Consider the following 23036-nt stretch of genomic DNA (forward strand, 5'->3'; position numbering starts at 1 on the left):
TCAGCTTGAACCCTGTTAGCCAGTCTGCCCGTTCACTAACATTCAACCTGGTTGCTTAAACTGACCATGAGATAATGAGTGCCCCTGAAGTGGATCTGGTTTGTTTTCTTTCACGCCCTCGCAGTCTGAGAGAGTTCTCCAAGGGAGATGGCAGCTGGGTGAGTTAGCAGTCTCTTGTTACTGGAGAAGCCGAGTTTGGAAATCCCAGCAAGAGATGAGGAGTAGCTTCTTTTTCCTTCTTTATTTTTTTCTGAGGAGACCCTAAATCTCCTAGTTATATTTCTTTTCTCCCCACACTACTGCCTAACTGTAGTAGTGCTTATATTTTCCCCAGCAACCATGTTGCGTGTGAGGGAGTGAGACACAGTGAAAGACAACAGGTGTACAAATTTCCACCACCAGGAAGAAAGGAAACACCCAAGTGGCAAGTGATAAGCAGTGCCCTTCTCAAAGGGCAATACTGTGTGATCAAAAAAGTGAAGGGGAGGGCAGAGATTAAATCAAAATAGAGTTGGAGGGGAAATAAAACATTCCACTCTCTGTGATGCCCACCTTTCCCTGAAAATCTCAAGGGTGTTGGTAGACACCGTGTGTTCCTTCTCCAGGGACACCCGGGCTCTGACATAACCACAGATGAGGGGAAGGCAATTGGCCCTAATGAGCCCCTCCACGGCCCGCTGTTTGGACTTGTTTATGGCCAGTTTGGCCAGGCCTAGGAGCAGACTCATGCGGAGGTCCTCTGACCTACCCTCCCCATTCTGCACCGGCTGCGGAGTATCTTCTACTTGGGGCAAACTTTCAGCCAAACAGCAATATGCTGCTAATTGTCACTTCTCAGGCTATCTGAGCCATAAAGGCAAAGAGTATTAATTTTAAAATACTCATATTAATTAATCTTGGCAGGCTGAGAATTCCATTATTTTCATTCTGAAGGATAGTGTGAGAAGAAACAAGATTCTTGTTAGCTTGATACATATTTTGCAAAAAATCTGCAAACGTTGTCTGATTGCAGAGGGTGCAACTCCATAGAATTTCCTCTGTTACTAGTTCCAGTGGGAACATCAACATGAGTTAATGTGTGCAATTCTACTCGCCCTGTTACAGGACAGGTATCATTTAACTGGAGAAGGTTCAGAAAAGATTCACCTAGATGTTGCTGGAGGGTTTGAGATATAAAAATAGATAGGAAGGGTTGGACATTTTTTCACTGGCTGTTGAGGGCTGACCTTATTTAGATTTATAATATCATGAGGGGCATGGATAAAGTGAATGACAAGTGTCTTTTCCCTCAGGTGGGGGAGTTCAAAACTAGAGGACATATTTCTAAGGTGAGAAGAGAAAGACTTAAAAAAAGGACATGAGGGGCAATGTTTTTACACAGTGTATATGGAATGAACTGCTAGGGGATGCAGATACAGTTACAACACGTGAGAGGCATTTAGATAAGTACATAGTGAATAGGAAAGGTCTATCGAGATATGGGCCAAGAGTCGTTTGTTTTGGGAGTATGGTCAGCATGAACTGGTTAGACTGAAGGGCCTGTGTTGACGCTACATGACTCTATGACTCCATGCCAGCAAACAGCTTACATTGTCCATTCTCAAAGAATCTATTAATTGTGACTTTAGTAATCCATTGGCTATGTTGAGGGGGATGCTTGACTACTGATCCTGTGCACAAATGTTCAAATCACCCTGGAAATTTGAGATCAGTTTCTTTTTGTAATCTCATAACTCAAGAGCTGTAAAATCAACCTTGAAAATGTTGGAATGTCGGTAGGCCCCATTTAGTTCAAGGGGCAGCACTCTAATGTCTGAATAAGAAGACTGTGTGTTCATGGTTCACTCCAGAGAAAATCTGGCCTGTCTCTCCAAGATTGAACTGCACTGTTGGAGGTCCCAGCTTCATATGGAGACAACATCTGTTCTCTCAGACACCTCTTCAAGATTGGATAGCTGAAAAGAACTTTAAGATAAAAGCAAAGATGCTGGGAATCTGAAATAAAAGCGGAAAGTGGCTGAAGAAAAACAACTGGTTTGGTAGCATCTCTGAAGAAAGAGAGGTATGTTTCAAGTCTAACATGGGTCTCCTTCAGTTCTGAAGTCCAGAATGTGTGAATGAGTGTGGGATTAGATGATAGATTGGCACAGCTTCAATGGAACCAAGGGCTTCTACTGTGTTGTATGGCTCAATTACTTTTTACGACTCTATGCGGCTGTTTGGATTTCTGTACAGGAAGCTAGCATGGACTCAATGGGGAGACAGGACACCAACTCGAGAAAGGTTTCATGGAACATCTCTGGGACAAATGCACCAAACAACCCCACCACCCTGTGGCTGACCACTTCAACTCCCCTTCCCACTCCATTCCATGACATGCAAGTCCTGGGCCTCCTCCACCACTAAATCAAAGACACCCGGCAACTGGAGAAAGAAGGGCTCATCTTACACCTTGGGATCCTCCAAACACACAGCATCAACATCGACTTCACTAGTTTCCAATCTCCCCTCCCCTTACCTCATCCCCAATTCCATCTTCTTGACCTGTCCTACCTGTCCATCTTCCTTCCCACCTATCCATTCTATCCTACCCACCGATCTATTACAATTACCCCCCTACCTGCAACCACCTATCTCCTTCCCAGCTACCATCCACCCAGCCCCACCCCACTCCCTATTTATCTCTCATACCCCTTCCCCCTCTACGGTCCTGATGAAAGGCTTATGCTGGAAACGTCAACTTTCCTGCTCCTCAGATGCTGCCTGGCCTGCTGTACTTTTCCAGTGCCACCCTTTTTTACTCAAAGGGATGAATAATTTCTTTCTGTGCCATGATATCTATGAGTCTCTGTGGTCCAAGAAACCTGCCTTCCTTACCCAGTTCTGAGGAAGGGTCACTGAACTTGAAACATTAACTCTGCTTTCTCCCCGTAGATGCTGCCAGACCTACTGAGTTTGTCCAACAATTTATGTTTTCTTTGTTTCAGGGGCTATCTACCTGCAGTTTTCTTTTTGCTTTGTTTTATTTGAATGTGTCACTCTGGTAGCAGTGTTTAAAGTAAATGATAGCATCATTTGCTGAGAGCAGTTGAGAATGAACTAGATTGGGTTGGAATATCTGGTCGGCATGGACGGGTTGGACTGAAGGGTCTGCTTCCATGCTGTACATCTCTATGGCTCTATGACTCTATGAACAATAAATAGCCACTTTCAGAATGCAGCCTATAACCTAGGAATGAATATAACATAGCAAAGCACTTTCTGAGAAAAAGACAGCCATAATTTTTATGCTGAGCGACTACGTCTAAAGAAAGTTATTAAAGGTTTGAATTAAATTCAAAGATACATATAATAAATAAATATATATCAGAACAGTACTATCTTTTTGACTTTCAAAGTCTTCATCAAAAAGGTCACACCTCAGAGCGTTGTTTTAATTCAGAAGCCTGAGTACTTTATCTGGAAATGTGCAGCTCGTAATGGCTCAACTGAGCTTTCGACATCAGCAATGCATTGTGATCCTGTGCCATTTGGAGTTTTTCAACCAGCATAGTATTGGAGCAGCAGCTGAAAGATTGAAGGGTATAACACCTCACCCTGTGAAAGGATTAGAGAGCTATTTTTCACGTTTATTTATTCAAAAGTGTTTAAGCATTAACATCTTTTATTCCAGGCAGCTGATGACCTTTCTTTAAGCGTATTCGAATATTTGAATATGGTTCTGCTCTCCTTATCAATAGCTGGATGTAGATGCACTGGATGAGGTGCAGAAATGACTTGATGAGACCAGAACTGACACATAGTGACTATCGAGCAAAACTAATAGGCTGGGGCTCTTTAATCTCGACCAGAGATTCATGAAGAGTGAAACAGTGAAAGGGTTTGACAATATTGATATAGAATGGATGGTTCTAGTGGTAAAGAAGGTCAAAACCAGGGGTCACAAATGCAAGATGATCACAAATAAATCTAAAAAGAAATTCAGAAGATTTTCATGTCCTAGACAGTGGTTGGAATGTCAAACTTGCAATCAGATGAAATAGCTACGGTGAATAGCATAGATGCATTTAATCACATGACTGAGAAATTGGTAAAAAGTTACTGATAATGTTCAATCAAAAGTCGTAGCAGAAGGTACATTTGGAGCATGTGTTCTGCCAGATTGGAGGGTTTGTTTCTTTGCTGTACATAAAGAAGAAAGACTTGCACCTATATAGTGCCTTTCACATTCACTGGATGCTCCTAAGCATGTTTGCTGTGAATGTATGTTTTGCAAAGTGCTGTCACTATTGTAATGTGAAAAGTACAGAAGCCAATTTGAGCACAAGTTCCCACTCATGTCAAAGTTGTTGCGTTAGAAAGGGGATAAACATTGAGGACCACACCAGGGGTTTAACTCCACTGCTCTTTTAAACACTGCCATAGGAGCTTTCATACTGACCCAAGAAAGGAGACAAGGGCTTGGTTTAATTTGGATAGAAAAGATGGCAATGTTGATCAGTCTGCATTCCCTCAGAGCCTGACACCTGCTTCCAGTGCTCGAATACTTTGAAGATATAACCGAAAATTCGGCAGAGTGGTTCCCCAGTCACTGTGGGAGTTCCAACTGAGATGCCTTGGGTTGTAGGAAAGGGGATCAGGCCAAAACTGGCAATTGCTGATGAAAGGCATTCATAAACTCTATAGACTCATAAAACCACAGGTAAGTGGCTCGAGACAGCATGGTTCATTCAGGTGGCTCTATGACAATTATGGGTGCCATAAAGGGGCTTCATGTGGGGATTACACCCCTAAAGATCTCAGGGTGGATCCCTCCTGCAATGTTTTAAAGTGGATTCTTTGCACTGGCAGCTGGCGAGGCAAGCATGTTACTTCTGTAAATCAGTATATCCATAATCTGCGTCCACCTTCACACAGGATATGATGTCATCTGTCCGAAGGGAAAGGATTGAAATGCGCTGTCTCACTCTATCTCTCCCATCTGAGTGAATGGTTGATCCATGTGTGGCTAACTTAAGAAAGGGAGAAAGTGGAGACTGCAGATGTCCGAGAGTCAGATTTGAAAAGTGTGGCGCTGGAAAAGCACAGCAGTTCAGGCAGCATCTGAGGAGCAGGACGTTTCAGCTATAAGTCCTTCATCAGGAATGGGGGGTGTGGGGAAGGAGGCTGGGAGATAAGGAGGGGATGGGTGGTGGTGAAGGTGGGGCTGGGGCAAAGGTAGCTGGGAAGACGATAGGCAGATCCAGGTAGGGGGTGATGGCGATGATCGGTGGGGAAGGTGGAGCAGATAGGTGGGAAAGAAGATGGACAGGTAGGACAGTTCAAGAGGGCAGTGCTGTATTGGAGAGTTGGATCTGGGAGAAGATGGAGTGAGAAGAGATTTGGAAACTGGTGAAGTCGATTGGAGGTCCCAAGGTGGAAGATGAGGCATTCTCCATCCAGTTGGCAGATGGCTTTGATTTGGTGATGGAGGAGACCCAGCATTTGCATGTCACCACCCTGTGACCAACCACTTTAATCCCCCTTCCCACTACCCCATGGACATGCAAATCCTGGGCCTCCTCCATCGCCAAATCAAAGTCACCACTGGAGGCAGACGGCCTCATCTTCTTCCTTGGGACCCTCCAACCACGTGGCATCAACATCGACTTCACCAGTTTCCAAATCACCTCTCACTCCATCTTATCCCAGAACCAACCCTCCAATTTGGCCACACCCTTTTGACCTCTCCTACCTATCCATCTTCCATCTCACCTATCCACTCCACCCTCCCCACCAAACTATCGCATTTGACCCCCCCCACCTGCATTCACCTATTGCCTTCCCAGCTACCTTTCCCCCAGCCCTACCACCACTCCCCTATTTATCTCAGCCCCCTTCCCCCTCCACATTCCTGATGAAGGACTTATGCAAAAAATCAAAGAGTGTGGTGCTTGAAAAGCACAGCTGACCAGGCAGCATCCAAGGAGCAGGAGAGTCAATGTTTCGAGCGCAAGCTCTTCATCAGGAAGACTGACCAGCTATGCTTTTCCATTGCCACACACTCTCCGACTCTGATTTCCAGCATCTGCAGTCCTCACTTTCTCCTTATGCCCAAAAAGTCAACTCTCCTGCTCCTTGGATGCTGCCTGACCTGGTATGCTTTTTCCAATGCCACACTTTTTGCCACTAATTTAAGAAAGGGGTACAGCTTAATTTTTAAAGTGCTAAGGTAGCATTTTAACTTGTTTGTTTTATGCAACTGATTTATAAAAAAAAGTTTGAATGCAATGATCAATTATTTTCTTGTTAGTGGAAAAAATCTGTTGCGCAGATTCATATTTTCATATTTCTGATGATTCCAGGAATAGTGGTGCTTGAAATCTAGGGCAATATCCTCTTAAGTCAAGGCACTTGCAAAAGCTCCAAAAGCAACATGTATCTAGAATGATTACCTTTGAATAAACAACTCACAATATAGTTTCCCAACTCTACTGGAGATTTTAATTAGGCCAATCAGTTTAAATTATACCCTAAAAAACACCAAACTACAATCCAGTTTGAATTGAGTATATTGACAATCTTAAAAGCCAATGACACAATCCGATGCTCTCTTGTATAAGACCAGGAAACATTGCCAATGCAAAAAAACCCAAACATATAAATAGAAGGCAGGAGTCATATACACCACTTCACCTGAGGCACCTTGTAGGGTGACAAAACGTATGGAAATGAACCTCCTACATCCAAGACCGGGAAAAATTGAACAGTTGGGAGGAGAACTGCCAAGTCACCAGCATGGAAAAAGACTGTCTGAAAAATAGCTCTCTTAAAAGCATCTTTATATATCAGTAACCTGTGTAGCAAAATCCTGAAGAAGAAGAAAAGAAGATATAGGAAGAAGAATCGAAAGCAGCCTGGTTTTGAGATAAGAGGTTTTGTTTCGTAAATTTTAATCGGGAGTCTAGTATTGTGGAAGGGGAAGGTAAATGATAGGTTAGAGGATGGAGTTGTAAATAGTTGTTAGTTAATTATTTTCTGTTATATTTTAAGAAATAAAGTTGTTAATTTTTACTTTAAATAATTCTTGGTCTCTCGCATTTTCACAGATTACTGCTCGGGATAAATCTTTTCTGTGTTGCTGGTTTTAAATTAAGCAGGAGAGTTTACCCTGTGTCATGGATGTGAGCGAACAGAAGAAGGAAACACATCAAAAAGCAAATTCTTTCTGGTGGGGCAAGGACGGAACCTGGTGATCCATGAAAAGGCATTAATGCTTCAGCAAGTGGCAGATGGCCTAGCCCTCTGCGGAAGGAGAATTATTGGCCAGATGTCCAAAAGTGAAAGTCAATGATGAGATTTACAAAGTAGACAAGCAGGAGACTGGAAGAACGCAGCAAGCGAGGCAGCAACACGGGGTGGAGAAGTCAACGTTTCAGGTATAACCCTTCCTCAGGATAGGCAATGGGTGTTAGGGGAGCTGCAGAAAAAGGGGGTGGTTTGGGAGAGGGTTTTGGTTGGGGAGAGGGGCAGAGTGGTGAGGTGGGAATAGGTGAAGACACGCAGAGAGTACGGCCTGGCTAATCGATGAGAGGAATAAATCCGGTTGGTAGCTGGTAGGAAGGGTCGATCAGAGGGATGGAAGGGAGGGGGAGGGGCTGGGAAGGGAGTCGAGGGATGGGAAACAAGATGGTTGCGAAGAGAGCAGCTGATGAATGTCACATGGCTGTAGTAGCGAGTGATGATTTACAAGGCACATTTAAACACTAAAGCTGGAATTCTCTTTATTTTTTAAAATTATTATTTTTATTGTTATTACTGTTGGAAAGAGGAGATCAATTTCCTTTGCTTCACTTCTTGAAGACATGACCTGCGATTTTTCAAGACATCCCCATGAACCTACAGCTGGTATTCCCATCTATGTGCTGCCCTCGTTCCTCTCAGTGGTGGAGTCTGTAGGTTTGGAATGGGCTTGGCTCAGTGCATCTTGTTTGGGGTAACTATTGTTCTTGTGTGCACTGCTGATTAAATTAATGCTCTGTGGGGAGGTGATGACCTAGTGGAACTATTGCGAGACTATCAATCCAAAGAGCGTCCCTGTGATCCGGGTTCAAATCCCAGCATGGTAGGTGGTGAATTTGAGTTCATGAGAAATCTGGTAGGAAGAGTCGAATGTGTCAATTGTCGATTGTTAGGGAACAACCGCATCTGGTTCACTCCTGTCCTTCAGGGCAGGAAGCTGACATCCTTAGCAATGTGTTTGACACCTAACTGCCCTCTGAACAATTAGGAACTAAATGGGGGATAAACGCTGGCCAAGCCAGTGATCCCCACATTCCATGAACGAAAATAAAATAATCTCAAGCATATCAGGTTCACCTGGCCCAGCCATCCAGCCAAGACCGGCAGACAGTTGAGGTTCAACATGTTACACCCTTCAAAGGAAACTGAAGATCATAGGTTGGTGGATTGAAGTTACAGGGAGAAAGAAAATCTCAGCTGTATAGCAAGACCTTGACATCAGTATACGGACCAGCACATCTAACCCAATCTCCCTTGAGGAGCACTAGTGATAGGACTCAAAGTTAGAGTGGTGCTGGAAAAGCACAGCGGGTCAGGTAGCATCTGAGGAGCAGGAAAATTGATGTTTTGGGCAAAAGCCCTTCATCAGGCCTGAAATGTCGATTCTCTTGCTCCTCAGATGCTGCCTGACCTGCTGTACTTTTCCAGCACCACTCTAATCTTGACTCTGATCTCCAGCATCTGCAGTACTCACTTTAGACTAGTGATGGGACACTGATATTGAGCCATAAGGTCATACAGCACAGAAACAGAGCCTTCAGTCCAACCTGTCCATGCCAACCAGATCTCCTAAATTAATCTCGACCCATTTGCCAGCATTTGACCTATATTCCTCTGAATCCTTTCAATTCACATACCCATCCAGATGCCTTTTGAATGTTGTGATTATACCAGCCTCCACCACTTCTTCTGGCAGTTCATTCCATACACACACCACCCTCTGTGTGAAAAAAGTTACCCCTTAAGTCCCTATTAAATCTTCCACTCTCACCTTAAACCCCTTAAGGTGAGAGTGGAAGATTTAATAGGGACTTAAGGGGTAAAAGTCCTCTACTTTTCTAGTTTCCCCCACCTCAGGGAAAAGACCTTGCCTCTTCACCCTAACCAAGCCCCTCATGATTTTATAAACCTGGATCTCTGTTTGGAGCACTTTGACCACTCTTCAGGAGCATTGTGCATGAGACAGTCATCAATGACATCCAATAACAGCCTGGCAAAAATTAACTGGATTCAGGAGGAAACTAGCAGCAATCAGCCAGATCAAAGATAACAAAGTCCTCAGATTCAGTAGAATTCCTCTTGAAGCCTTGAAGCATGGTGACTCTATCCTAGAGACCACGTTCCTTGAATTTTTCATGACTTGTTGGAAACAGGGATGGATTCCACAGTATCTTGGTGATGCTGTCACCACCTCCTTTCAAATTCTAAGAAGACTCTGCCTAGGAGACCCCTGGACTGGTTTGTAGCTACCATTGAGAAACAATACCTGTCCCATTGACAGAGCAGAGTCAGAGCAAACAGAGGCATCCCGGGTGTGGCATATACACTCAGAAAACCATTTTTTAAAAGTGTTAGGAACAAAGTAAAGGCCTCTACAATACTTTTGTCGACCTCACCAAGGCATTGGATACTGTGAGCAGCAATTGTCTTTGAAAATAATTGGAAGCCAGCATAGTTTCCTAGCCATTGTAAAGCAGTTTTTTGAAAATCATTCCTGACAAAACAAAAACAACAACCGCTTCTCGAATCCCTTCAGAAACTCCCAAGGAAGTGAGGCAGCGATACATGCTGGCCCCCACTTTATAACCACCATCTTCAGTATGTCCCTACAACAGAATACTGAAGACTTCACAGAAGGAGATAACGTGAACTTTAATGATGAAGGTTTTTTCAACATTGAGTATCTTCCAACTGAGGCGTAGTGAGGACTGCAGATGCTGGAGAGTCAGGACCTGATGAAATGTCACCTCTCTTGCTCCTCAGATGCTGCCTGACCTGCTGTGCCTTTTCCAACACCACACTTTATCGACTCACCTTCCAACAGATACAAGAATATTGCATCCATGAACAACAGTCTCCTGGCTCAACGTCAGTCGCACTTTCAATGAGTAACAACACATTTTTCACATGCATCGCAACTTTTTGGATTAAAAAGCAATGTTTAAAGAATCCTAATCAAGAAGCAAAGAGATGATAAAGGATTGATATTGAGGAGATGAGCTGAATGCCAATGAGAAATTTACCCACTTGCAGATTGTCATCATGTTTGATACCAACATAGACAAGGAAGTGAATGACAGACTTCTGAAACCAAATAGTGACTTCAGCTGGCTCTACAATCGAGTATGGAGCAACTACAGCCTTGCAGTATAGAGCAAACCTAAAATGTATAAAACTATAGACCTCACTCCCCTTCCGAATGACACCGAGTCATGGGTTCTGTACCTCTGCCATTTACACCTTCTAAAAGCTTCTATCCGCATTGCTCGACAACATCTTTGAGTTCCACTGGCATTTCCACATCACAATTATCAAAGTCCTTGAATCAGCAGACATTGCTTGCATTTCACCCAGACTCCCGCAAAGACAACTCCACTGGCTGTATCCAACTGGCCTATCCAAGATGTTTTTGGACAGGGAGCTGACCACTGATAAATGTTTCAAGGATTTCCTGACAAAGTCACTCAGTGTGTACTCCACCAGTGGGAAGCACTGGACCTAGATTGTGATACCTGGAGGAGCTACATCAAGAGTGCTAGAGCTACCTTTTGAAATTGAGCAAAGATCAAGCATATTGTCATAGAAACAGGTCCTTTGGTCCAACCAGTCCATGCCGACCAGATATCCCAAACTACACTAGTCCCACCTGCCTGCGCTTGGCCCATATCCCTCCAAATATTTCTTATTCATGTACTTATCCAAATGTCTTTTAAATGTTGTAACTGTACATGTATCCACCACTTCCTCTAGAAGTTCATATCACACATGAACCATTTCCTGCGCAAAAAAATGCCTCTCATGTCTTTTTAAAATCTTTCTCCTGTCACCTTAAAAAATGCCGCCTCAAAGAACAAAGAAAACTTACAGCCCAGGAACAGGCCCGTCAGGCCTCCAAGTCTGAGCCGATCTAAATCTACTGTCTAAACCTGTCACCCAATTTCTAAGCATCTGTATCCCTCTGCTCCTCACCTACTCATGCATCTGTCCAGATGCATCTTAAATGAATCTACCATCCCTGCCTCTACTATCTCTGCTGGCAATGCATTCCAGGCACCTACTACCCTCTGTGTGAAGTACTTGCTGCATGTATCCCTCTGAAACTTTTCACCACTTATATTGAATGCGTTATCTCTTGTTATTGAATCCTTCACCCTGGGAAAAGCCCCTTGAAATCCCCTGTCTCAGGGAAAAGTCATTTGCCATTCATCTTATCTATATCCCTCATGATTTTATAAACCTCTATAAGGTCACCCCTCAGACTCGAATGCTCCAGGAAAAAGGTCCCAGCCTATCTTAATAACTCAAATCCTCCATTCCCGGCAATACCATGGTAAATGATTCTTCTGAACCTCTCCAGTTTAGCAATATCCTTCCTCAAATAAGGTGACCAGAACTGGAAGATGCCTCAGGAACATCCTGCAAAACCTCAACATAATATCCCAACTCCTCTACTCAAAGGTTTGAGCATTGAGGGCAAGTGGGCACAAAAGAGAAAAGAAAGTGAAGGATAGATCAAACTACCTGAAACAGCGACTACACCGTCACTTACACCCACTGTGGGAAAATCTGCCAGTCGTGGATGGGCCTCATTAGTTGGCAGCAAGGCCTGTCACCTTTTCAAGATCTTCATCTGCAAAGAAATATTGAGGGTGACTTCCCCAAGAGTTGATGGTGAGAGGTGCAAAACCTCTTCACCCACAAAATTATTTCTCGCGTGGCTCTCTTTCCCTTATTCTTTTGCTTACAACAATGTGGAAGTGCCGGTGTTGGAGTGGAGTGGACAAAGTCAAAAATCACACAGCAGCAGGTTATAGTCCAACAGATTTTTTTAAAAACACAATGCTTGTGTTTCTAAATAACCCTTTTGGACTGTAGCCTGGTGTTGGGCGATTTTTGACTTGCTTACGACAGCTGTGAAGAAACTTCAGACAACATTTTATTGGATAGAAAATGGTTTTGAGTGTCTGAAGGTTATGAAAGAAACTGTGGTAATGCAAATTATTTCTTTTTCTCCCCTGAATGTTTTTAATGCTGAAAGTTCAATTTACTCGTTTTTTTTTCCTGAAGAAGTCAGATTAAAATGAATAGAGGTAGTTTATTGATCTGCTTGTCAATTTTCTTTTTCCTTTCTTCAGTTGCCTCTCTGCCTCCTCTTCATTTCATCTGCTGTAAATTTAAATCCCTATTTTACAAGTTGTAGTAACTAGCATTACCTTTTCTGCCAATTAAAGAAAGGTCAAATAAATAGTGGAACTAAAATGGAAGCTGTTCTGGCATGAGCCGAGACTCTTTCCCTCCATCCCTCTCACACAGCCTGCTCACTTCGATTTGAATTTAGTCTCTTACTTTTTTCCTTCCCACAGCTTTCTGAAGTTATCAAAGACAAGAAAAAGCTGCAACCATTGTAAACAGTGTTATCATTACTCATCTCACTCACAGATACATGCTTCCTCTTAAAATAAATACTGAATATAAACATTAACTGAAAAAAATGTTGTTTAAATTTGTCTCCTATATTCTTTGAAGACAGTAAGTGCAAAGAGATGTATAATTGCCATGTTAGCAGTAACATTGATGACAGATCTGTCGAAGTTCCAAGTTACTCAAAATTGAAATAAAACCAGAAATTGCAGGAGAAACTCGAGCAACTTGGGAGACTGGTTAGCAAGGTTAGATCTCATGGAATACAGGGTGAACTAACCATTTGGATACAGAAATGGTTCAAAGATAGAAGACAGAGGGTGGTGGTGGAGGATTGTTTTTCAGACTGGAAGCCTGTGACCAGTGGAGTGCCACTAGGATCAGTGCTGGGTCCACTACGTTTCATCTTTTATATAAATGATTCAGATGTGAGCATAAGAGGTATAGTTAATAAGTTTGCAGGTGACACCAAAATTGGAGGTGTAGTGGACAGCGAAGAAGGTTACCTCAGATTATAACAGGATCTTGAACAGATGGGCCAATGGGCTGAGAAGTGGCTGATGGAGTTTAATTTAGATAAATGTGAGGTGCTGCATTTTTGGAAAGCACAAATTATACACTTAATGGTAAGGTCCTGGTGAGTGTTGCTGAACCCAGAGACCTTGGAGTGCAGGTTCATAGCTTCTTGAAAGTGCAGTCGCAGGTAAATAGGATAGTGAAGAAGGCATTTGGTGTGCTTTCATTAATTGGTCAAAATATTGAGTACAGGAGTTAGGAGGTCATTTACAGGACATTGATTTGGCCAATTTTGGAATATTGCATGCAATTCTGGTCTCCTTCCTATTGGAAGAATATTGTGCAATTTGAAAGGGTTCAGAAAAGATTTTCAAGGATGTTGCCAGGGTTGGAGGACTTAAGCTATAGGGAGAGGTCGAATAGGCTGGGTTGTTTTCCCTTGAGCGTCGGAGGCTGAGGGGTGGCCTTATAGAGGTTTATATAACCATGAGGGGCATGGATAGGATAAATAGACAAGGTCTTTTCCCTGGAGTGGGGGAGTCCAGAACTAGAGGGCATAGGTTTTTGGTGAGGGGGAAAGAGATGAAAGAGACCTAAGGGGCAACCTTTTCACCCAGAGGGTGGTGCATGTATGGAATGAGCTGCCAGACGAAGTGGTGGAGGCTGGTACAATTGCAACATCCAAAAGGCATCTGGATGTATACATGAGTAGAATAGGTTTGGAGGAATGCGGGATAGGTGGTGACAAGTAGGACTAGATTGGGTGGGATATCTGGTCAGCATGGACGATTGGACTGAAGGGTCTGTTTCCATGATGTACATCTCTATGGCTATAAATCTAGCAACCTCTGTGGAGAATCACGTTTTGCATTTCAGGTCAATGACCTTATATCAGAAGTGGAGGAAGTGAAAGATTCAAAAGCAACTGCTCCTTAAGACAGTTAGACGTGAAATTGTTGGACTCAATGTTGAGATCAGAAGACTTTCGGGATACTGTTATAAACACATAACATCCCACTGAATGTTTCACTTCATATTTCATTTTGGGTTTACTACATTCAGCTGGGCTCAGTTGGCTGGTTAGCAATGCAGAATGATGCTAATATTTGTGGGTTCCATTCCCATGCTGTCCGAGAAGGATTTTCCTTCTCAACCTCTCCTTGCCCAATTCATGGTGACCCTCAGATTAATTTAGATTTCACATTGTGTGTGGTGTATATGCACTCTGTATGTTGCAAGGTTTGTAGCTCAGGTTGAGGTTTAGGGTGTAGGTTTGCTCGCTGAGCTGTAGGTTTGATATCCAGACATTTCATTACCTGGCTAGGTAACATCATCAGTGGTGACCTCCAAGTGAAGCGAAGCTGTTGTCTCCTGCTTTCTATTTATATCTTTCTCCTGGATGGGGTTCCTGGGGTTTGTGGTGATGTCATTTCCTGTTCGTTTTCTGAGGGGTTGATACATGGTATCTAGATCTATGTGTTTGTTTATGGCGTTATGGTTGGAGTGCCAGGCCTCTAGGAATTCTCTGGCATGTCTTTGCTTAGCCTGTCCCACGATAGACGTGTTGTCCCAGTCGAAATGGTGGTTTTTTTCATCCGTGTGTAGGGCTACGAGGGAGAGAGGGTCGTGTCTTTTTGTGGCTAGCTGGTGTTCATGTATCCTGGTGGCTAACTTTCTTCCTGTTTGTCCTATGTAGCGTTTGTGGCAGTTCTTGCATGGAATTTTGTAGATAACATTGGTTTTGACCATGCGTTGTACTGGATCTGCTGTATCAGAACACTATTCCAACAAGCCACCACACACTGCACCACAGACGAACTTCAGAAAACAGAGGAGAACCACCTATACAACGTATTCAAGACGAACAGATACTCAAAAAATACAGTCCGCAGATTCCTCAGGAACAAACCAGGACAAGCAGACCAAACACAGTCAGAAACCCTAACCACCTTACCATACATGAAAGAAGTCTCAGAAATGACAACCAGACTACTGAGACCCCTCAGAATCCTAGTAGCACACATACCCACCAACACTCTCAAACAAAATCTAACAAACTTAAAAGACCCAGTACAACGCATGGACAAAACCAACGTTATCTACAAAATTCCATGCAAGGACTGCCACAAATGCTTTGTAGGACAAACAGGAAGAAAGTTAGCCACCAGGATACACGAACACCAGCTAGCCACAAAAAGACACGACCCTCTCTCCATCGTAGCCCTACACATGGATGAAAAAAACCACCATTTCGACTGGGACAACACATCTATCCTGGGACAGGCTAAGCAAAGACATGCCAGAGAATTCCTAGAGGCCTGGCACTCCAACCACAACACCATAAACAAACACATAGATCTAGATACCATCTATCAACCCCTCAGAAAATGAGCAGGAAATGACATCACCACAAACCCCAGGAACCCCATCCAGGAGAAAGATATAAATAGAAAGCAAGAGACAACAGCTTCGCTTCACTTGGAGGTCGCCATTGATGATGTTACCTAGCCAGGTAATGAAACGCCTGGATAACAAACCTACAGCTCAGCGAGCAAACCTACACCCTCAACTCTGTATGTTTCTATTCAACAAAACAGGGAACAATTATTCTCTGATTCATTTTTCATGGTAATGTTCTGCCCAATCATAGTCAACCCGATTGGTTTAAAATTTAAACAAGGTCTGGCTGTTAACTGTCAATCAGCATCAGCAGGTGCATTCTTCATGACAACACTACAACCAATTAAAGTCCACTGACCAACCAATCAACACTCTCCTCTCATATAGTATCAATAGAGATTTTCCCTTTGAATATTTATTCTTGCTAATTGTCCTAAACAGTTCAAGATGAAAATCATTGACAATGCATGCTTTTTTTTTCAGAAATAACCTTCTGAAATTTATTTTATATTGTCTTTTCTCATTCTTCCAACCAATATGAATCACTTCAAATGTCTCTGCATTAAACCTAATCAGCTGTGTTTCTGTCCATTTCATTAACCTATGGTTTTGGGATGTCTCTTAATGTCCTCCTCATTGTTGGCTACATTTCTGAGTTTCATTTTCTCTGTGTGATCTTTGGAAACTACGCTTTTGGTACCCAAGTTCAAATCATTTAGAAAGGAGTAGTGACTCTAACATCATTCCTGGGGAAGACAACTGAAATCTCAGGATCACAGTGAGTTAACATTTAGTCAGAATCAATGTCCAAAACAGGAAAGGTTGAGGAGGAAGGAGAACAACAAAAAATATTTAAAAACTGAAAAACTTGAGGAGGCTGGAAATCAGAACAAAAAAAGCTCAGCAGATCTGACAGCATCTGTGAAGAGAAAGCAGGTTTTGCATTTTGGGTCCAGTGACTCTTCCTCAGAACTTCTCACACCCGAAACATTAACTCTGATTTCTTTCCAGAGATGCTGTCAGACCTGCTGAGCTTTTCGAAAGAAAAATATTTGTTCAGGCCAGGGAGAAGGATGAGCAAGTCAATCTGTGCTCTAATTGTTTCAATATCAGAGAGTTGTCAGAAGGAGCTGTCATCTTCTGAAGAAAGAGGCTTTGAATTTGCCAAGCTGGGAGTAAGTACTGCCTGGCTCAAATCTAATGAATAAAAATAGCATGCATTCAGCAATAAAATCATTCATTAAAGATCACATTGTAGGGTGTTCTGTATCATGACATCTCCCCCAACCAATCTGCAAAATCTTCTGAGCAAAGCTTTTTCATCTGTACTCCTCACATCATGCTTAAATAAAGAAAATTTGCACACAACCAGATAATTTAAAATTTTAACAAATGCATTGAGCATTAGAACAAAGCAGTTTCTGCCTTCACTCTCTCCATGATATCAGTCATGTACTTGTACCCAAACTGATTCGAAAGGGAATTGCAGTTAGGTTCCTGCCCCACTCTACCCAGCAGTAGAGTTCTGACACCATATTCGTGCTGCTTTTACACAGGGAACTGCGAGTGAAATCACCTTGCACAAAAGGCATAGAGAGATTTCTTCTTTAAATCATTTGCTCTCCTTCCATGAAAATCTCTATGGTTACAGCAGTTAAGAATTCATTTTCTTCCATATGGAATTAGTTTGAGCTACTCTCCTAATCCCCTATCTTCACAATCCCCTATCCTGGATGTAATCAGATGCCTATCCATCTCTTTTTAAATGTGCTGGTTGACATGGGACTATTGATTTATCTGGGAATCTGCTACTCTCATGTCTTCAATGTGAGACAGATTTCTCCTAATCTCAAATGTTATGTGATTGTTACTTTTCAAGTTGAGTAGTATATGACTGTCAAAACTAAATCATTTGTTTAAAACTAAAATGTGTATTATTTATCGATGTGACATTTTAATCAATGCAAATAATGTCAGCTCTTATTTTTGTGACCTACTTCCATCCCCTCAAATTTAGAGAAAAGTTCTTCACAATCTTCGAAACTTTACCAAACGATAAACCTTCTTAGTACTGCTCTTACCTCCAGTCAGAACTATATTGGTTCAGGAAGGATTAAAAGACAAAAATAAACAAAGGAAGAGTTTTGACATTGAATCACGGTGAAGGAAAACGTGGCAGCCTATTTGTACACAGCAAGATCCCACAAGCAGCAGTGCGACAATGACCGGATCACCTCCTTTAGTCTTACTAAAGAGGGATAAGTGTTAAAATGTGATAAGTAGCCATGAAGTGATCAGACTGTGGCTTGAAACCTGGACTGGACCAAGAAAGTCTAAAAGGAAAGGAAGACTGTCATCTTTACTGGGTATGGCCGACATGCAACTCGATACTACAGAAAGAATAACTGTCCTGCAAAATGGTCAAGCAAGCTGGGTTGTATTAATCCACATAGAGAAATAAAATAAGAATAAAATTGGATCTAGGTATTAAATGTAGACTTGGCAAAGATGCACAGTCAACTTTGTAAATCCTTTCTTATTGACATCTGGGTATCTGAGCCATAAGTGGGAGAGTGAAAGAGACCAGGCACATCTGTGAGAGTACCCCATCCTAAGTGAGGTGGGAAGCCTAACTTTTAGTTCCTATTGTATTTTGTTTTGCCAGGTGTCCTTGGTAGCACTGTTGATGCCTGTGTTGTTGACATTACAAAACCAACAAATCTATCAACTATACTAACCAACCAATGTAATCATAGACAGATGCATTGGTGCTTTGGTGATTAGCGAAGACAAGGCTGAGTAAGTTTTCCTGAATATCTGTTCCTCTGTACCCATCCAGTTTGGTCAATTCTGGTACCACTGAGCTATTCTTGTGACAGGTATCCACCAAAGTTCATGGCATAAGAGGTAATAATCAGGAAGAAAGATCACTCTCTCAATAATCTTTCAGGTTGAGAATCACTTTGAAAGAACACAGGGTGACAAGGGAACAGATATCTGTCACTAAGAGTACCTCAGTGGTACCAGCATTGACCAAGCTGGCTGAGTGCAGATATACAGAAAAACATACTCAGTCTTGTCTTTGCCAATCATCATGGCAATGATGCATCTGTCTTTGAGTATCACCTGGTTTGGCAACTGTACCATTCAAGATCAGAGACGGTTACAGAGAGTGGTGAACTTGGCCCCGACAATCACAAAGGTCAGCCTCCCATCTATAGAATCCATTTACCAGGCCCGCTGTCAAGGAAAGGCTGCCAGCATTCTCAAAGATCCATCCCACCCTGGAATTGCTTTTCTACAGCCTCTACAATTGGGGAGAAGGTACAGAAGCCTGAACACATGCACCAGCCAGTTTCAAAACAGGTTCTACCCCACTGTTGTTAGAATACTGCATGGACTCACAAACATTCTTAACATTCGCCTGTACCTGTGTGTTTTGGTTTTTGTCGCTGTTTACCTATTATTTACTTATCTATGCTATTGAACTATGTGATCTGCCTGTATTGCTTGCAAAATAAAGCTTTTCACTGTGCCCCAGTACGCCTGACAATAAATGTAATTCAATTCAATTTAAATTGGTTGGTTGATGGTCAGTCAACTCTGAAGTGTTGATTTTGTAATGTCAACAACACAGGCATCAACTGTGCTATCAAGGAGCTTGAGACAAATAAAATACAATGGGGATTAGAAGTAAAGTTCCACACCTCATTTAAATCATACTAGGCACAAAGGATGATGGTTATGATTGGGAAGGTGAATCATCTCAGCCTCAAGTATTCCTCAAAGTATTGTCCAATGTCCAACCAACTTCCGCTGCTCTATCCATTACCTTCCCTCCATTAGAAGGTCAGAAGTAAGGCTGCTTGCTGCTCAATGTTCATTTTTAGTTGCAATCTTTCAGATTGTGAAGCAATCTGACCTCATGCAGCAAGATCAAGATAATATTCATCCTTGGGCGAAGAAATGCCAAGTAGTGTTCATGTCAGACAATGCCTATTTCCAACAAGAATGAATCTGAATTTTCACCCTTGACATTCAATGCAATTGTCATCACCAAATGCCACAGTGATTCTGTGGGGTTACCAATGACCAGAAATGTAACTGGTCCCACTACATAAATACTGTGCTTCCAGAGCAGGTGGGAGGCTAGACGTTCTGAGGTGATGCATTGGTTTGCAATGACCTACTGGCATGAACATTAGACGATCAATCCAGGTAATGTTTTGGGGACCATTTTGAATCCTGCCATGGTAGACGGTAGAATTTGAATTCAGTTAAGATCTGGAATTATGAGTCTAATGATGATCACTATCAATCATTTGAATGACCCATTTACTTCATTGATATCCTTTAGGATAGGTAATTGCTACTCTTACCTAGTCTGGCTTATAATGAATTCAGACTGTGTGGACTCTTAAACGTACTCTGGGAAACCAATGGTGGCCGAGCCAGTCACACCCAAATCCTGTCAATGATTGACAAAATAAGCTACGCGAAAGTGAGTACTGCAGATGATGCAGATTAGAGTCAAGAGTGTGGTGCTGGAAAAGCACAGCAGGTCAGGCAGCATCCGAGGAGCAGGAAAATTTACATTTCAGGCAAAAGCCCTTCATCAGGAATGAGGCTGGGAGCTTCAGTGGTGGAGAGATAAATGGGATGGAGGTGGGGAGGTGGGAGGGGAGGGGGTGGTGTAGGGCTGGGGGTAAGGTAGCTGAGAGTACAATAGGTGGATGGAGGTGGGAGTAAAGGTGATAGGTCGGAGAGAAGGTTAGAGCGGATAGATGGAAAGGAATATGGATGGATAGGACCGGTCATGAGGATAGTGTTGAGCTGGAACTAAGGTAAGGTGGGGGGAGGGGGAATGAGGAAACTGGTGAAATACGTACCACCCTGACTTGGGAATATATTGTCATTCTTTCAATGTCATTGCAACACCCACTCCCCACCCCCCACCCCAACAGCAGTGTCAGTGTCCCACAATTAATGGACTGCAGCATTTCAGGAGGATAGATCACCATGACCTTCCCAAGGACAGGTAGGGATGGGCAATAAATTCTGGCCTTGTAAACAGAACCTGCATTCCTTGAATGATCTTCTCTTCTAATAAAAGCGTGGAGGCTGTGACTGAAATCTGCTAGAGTGCACACAATATCCTGAAGCTAATGTCAATCATCCGTTGAGCAACTACCAGAGGTCTTGACGCTTAACACTGCCCTCAACCTTAATCTTTCAAGGTCCTGCAAGGCACCTCCAATGATATCGCAGGAGTCAGTCTCCATGCCTCCTAATCCTTTGGATAATGTATGCATTCTTTTACACGCCCAATGAAGGGCTCTGACATGAAATTAATGTAAACTAATTAAATTGTGAGTGCATGTAATATTTTGTTGAAATGCTTTGGGAGTCTGTTTGATGTAGCCCCCCTCAGGATAAGGTGCATGATCTTGAATCATCTTTGACAGTGAGGAGTGAACATGTGAAAATCTCCGAACTAATGCAATGTCTGTCAAACTACTAATCCACATTGCTATTGACTGCATGCACCCCCATTGACAATTCATATGCCAGAAGCTACAGTCAAAATATTCATAAAATCAAAAAGCATCATACATGAATTTATATATCAATATTGTTCATTTATTTTTGCTTCTATTTTTAAATAGAAGGCACACATGCCTTTATTTGCCAGTGCATTGACTACGAGAGTTGAAATGACATTTTGCAGCTGGACAGGACATTGGTGAGGCTGCTTTTAGAATATTGTGTTCACTTCTGTTCTCCCTGCTATAGGTAAGATATTGTTCAACTTGTAATGGTTCCAAAAAGATTTACAAGGATATTGCCAAGATTGTAGGTTTTGAGTTATAGGGAGAGGTTGAATAGACCAGGGCTATTTTTGCTGGGGCATCGGAGGTTTAGAGGTGATTTTATAGCAATTTATACAACTATGAACTGCACAGATAGGGTGAATAGCCTGCCTTTCCCCAGTATAGTGGAGTAGTGGAGTCCAAAACTATAGGGCATAGGTTTAAGGTGAAAGGGGAAAGATACAAAAGGGACCTGAGGGGTAACTTTTTCACACAGAGAGTGGTGTTTGTATGGAACGAGTTGCCAGAGGAGGTGGTGGAGGTGGGTACAATTACAACTTGTAAAAGACATCTGAATGGGTATATGAATAGGAAGGGTTCAGAGAGATATAGGCCAAATGCTGGCAAATAGGACTGGATTATATCAGGATATCAGGTCGATGCTGTCAAGTTGGAACAAAGGGTCTGTTTCCATGCTGTATAACTCCGTTATTCTAAGGCTCTAATACCATATTTGCACTGATATCAATGACTGTATAAATCAGCTGCAAATACCAATCCTGGGTTACATAACCCGAAGAGGGCTGAACCAAACATAAAGCATCCATCCATTATGGATAAGTTACAGTTCGATTGATGTGATGAGACAAGGACAAAGTTGCAATGAGTGAAACACAGATTAAAAAAAAGAGGCTAGCAAAAGATAACTTTTAAAAGACGGTGATAAATGTGATAGGTGTATAGGAGCTTGGTTAGGCAGAAAACTGCATGGCCATTAGCAAATAAATCTCATCACTTCTCAGTTGAAAAAGGGCCATATCAGCTTCACCACTGACACTAATCATTGGGTGCAATGTGAGCTTACTGACACTTCTGTATTTACACTGTAATTAAGACACTAAAATTGGTCATTTAAATTACATATATAGCCATTGAGCAAAACACTGTGCTACATCTGATTAAGACAGTGAGTGCAAAATTACAGTTATTAATATTTCATGGAAGGTTACTCTTTTGTCAAGAGCGTTCCAACAAAACTAAAGTTTGATTCATTATCTACCTGGCAACTGAACGATTAATGAATTATCCCCTTTGTTTTTGCTGCTATTGTCAATTATATTTGATTGCAACAATGTCGTGTAACACTGCATAATTTCTGTGTTGGCTTTTGATGATGGATTGATGATGAGCTTCCAAATGATAGTTCATTGCTTTTCCATTAAATATGCTTTTCCAATGTTGCACTCATTTCAGTTAGATGGTAATAGCAGTATAATGGGCTGATTCTATGAGCATCCAAAGTCTATGATTGTTCATCTTTTGGCATTTCATAAACCCAGGTTAATTCCCTCTCTGGAATCTGATGCAGAATCCTAAAATTGTTATTCTCAAGGCGACAACCAGCAAGTCAGATATTTTAAAGGTTTGAGAATTTTTTTGAACGACACCTCATCCATTTGGACATGGTGACTAAAGTGTCCCATTCGACTCTTCATGCTACTCTCCCTGGATCCTGAGACCCAAGTCAATGCTTTGGTAACATGGATTCCACTCCCGATGGGGAAACTTGAATCCACAAAAAGTTTGGAATTGAAAGCTAGCCTCAAG

The sequence above is a fragment of the Chiloscyllium plagiosum genome, unplaced genomic scaffold (assembly GCF_037043375.1).
Source record: "Chiloscyllium plagiosum isolate Xiang-an unplaced genomic scaffold, Cpla_swu_hap1 HiC_scaffold_11, whole genome shotgun sequence".
NCBI classification, from domain to species: domain Eukaryota; kingdom Metazoa; phylum Chordata; class Chondrichthyes; order Orectolobiformes; family Hemiscylliidae; genus Chiloscyllium; species Chiloscyllium plagiosum.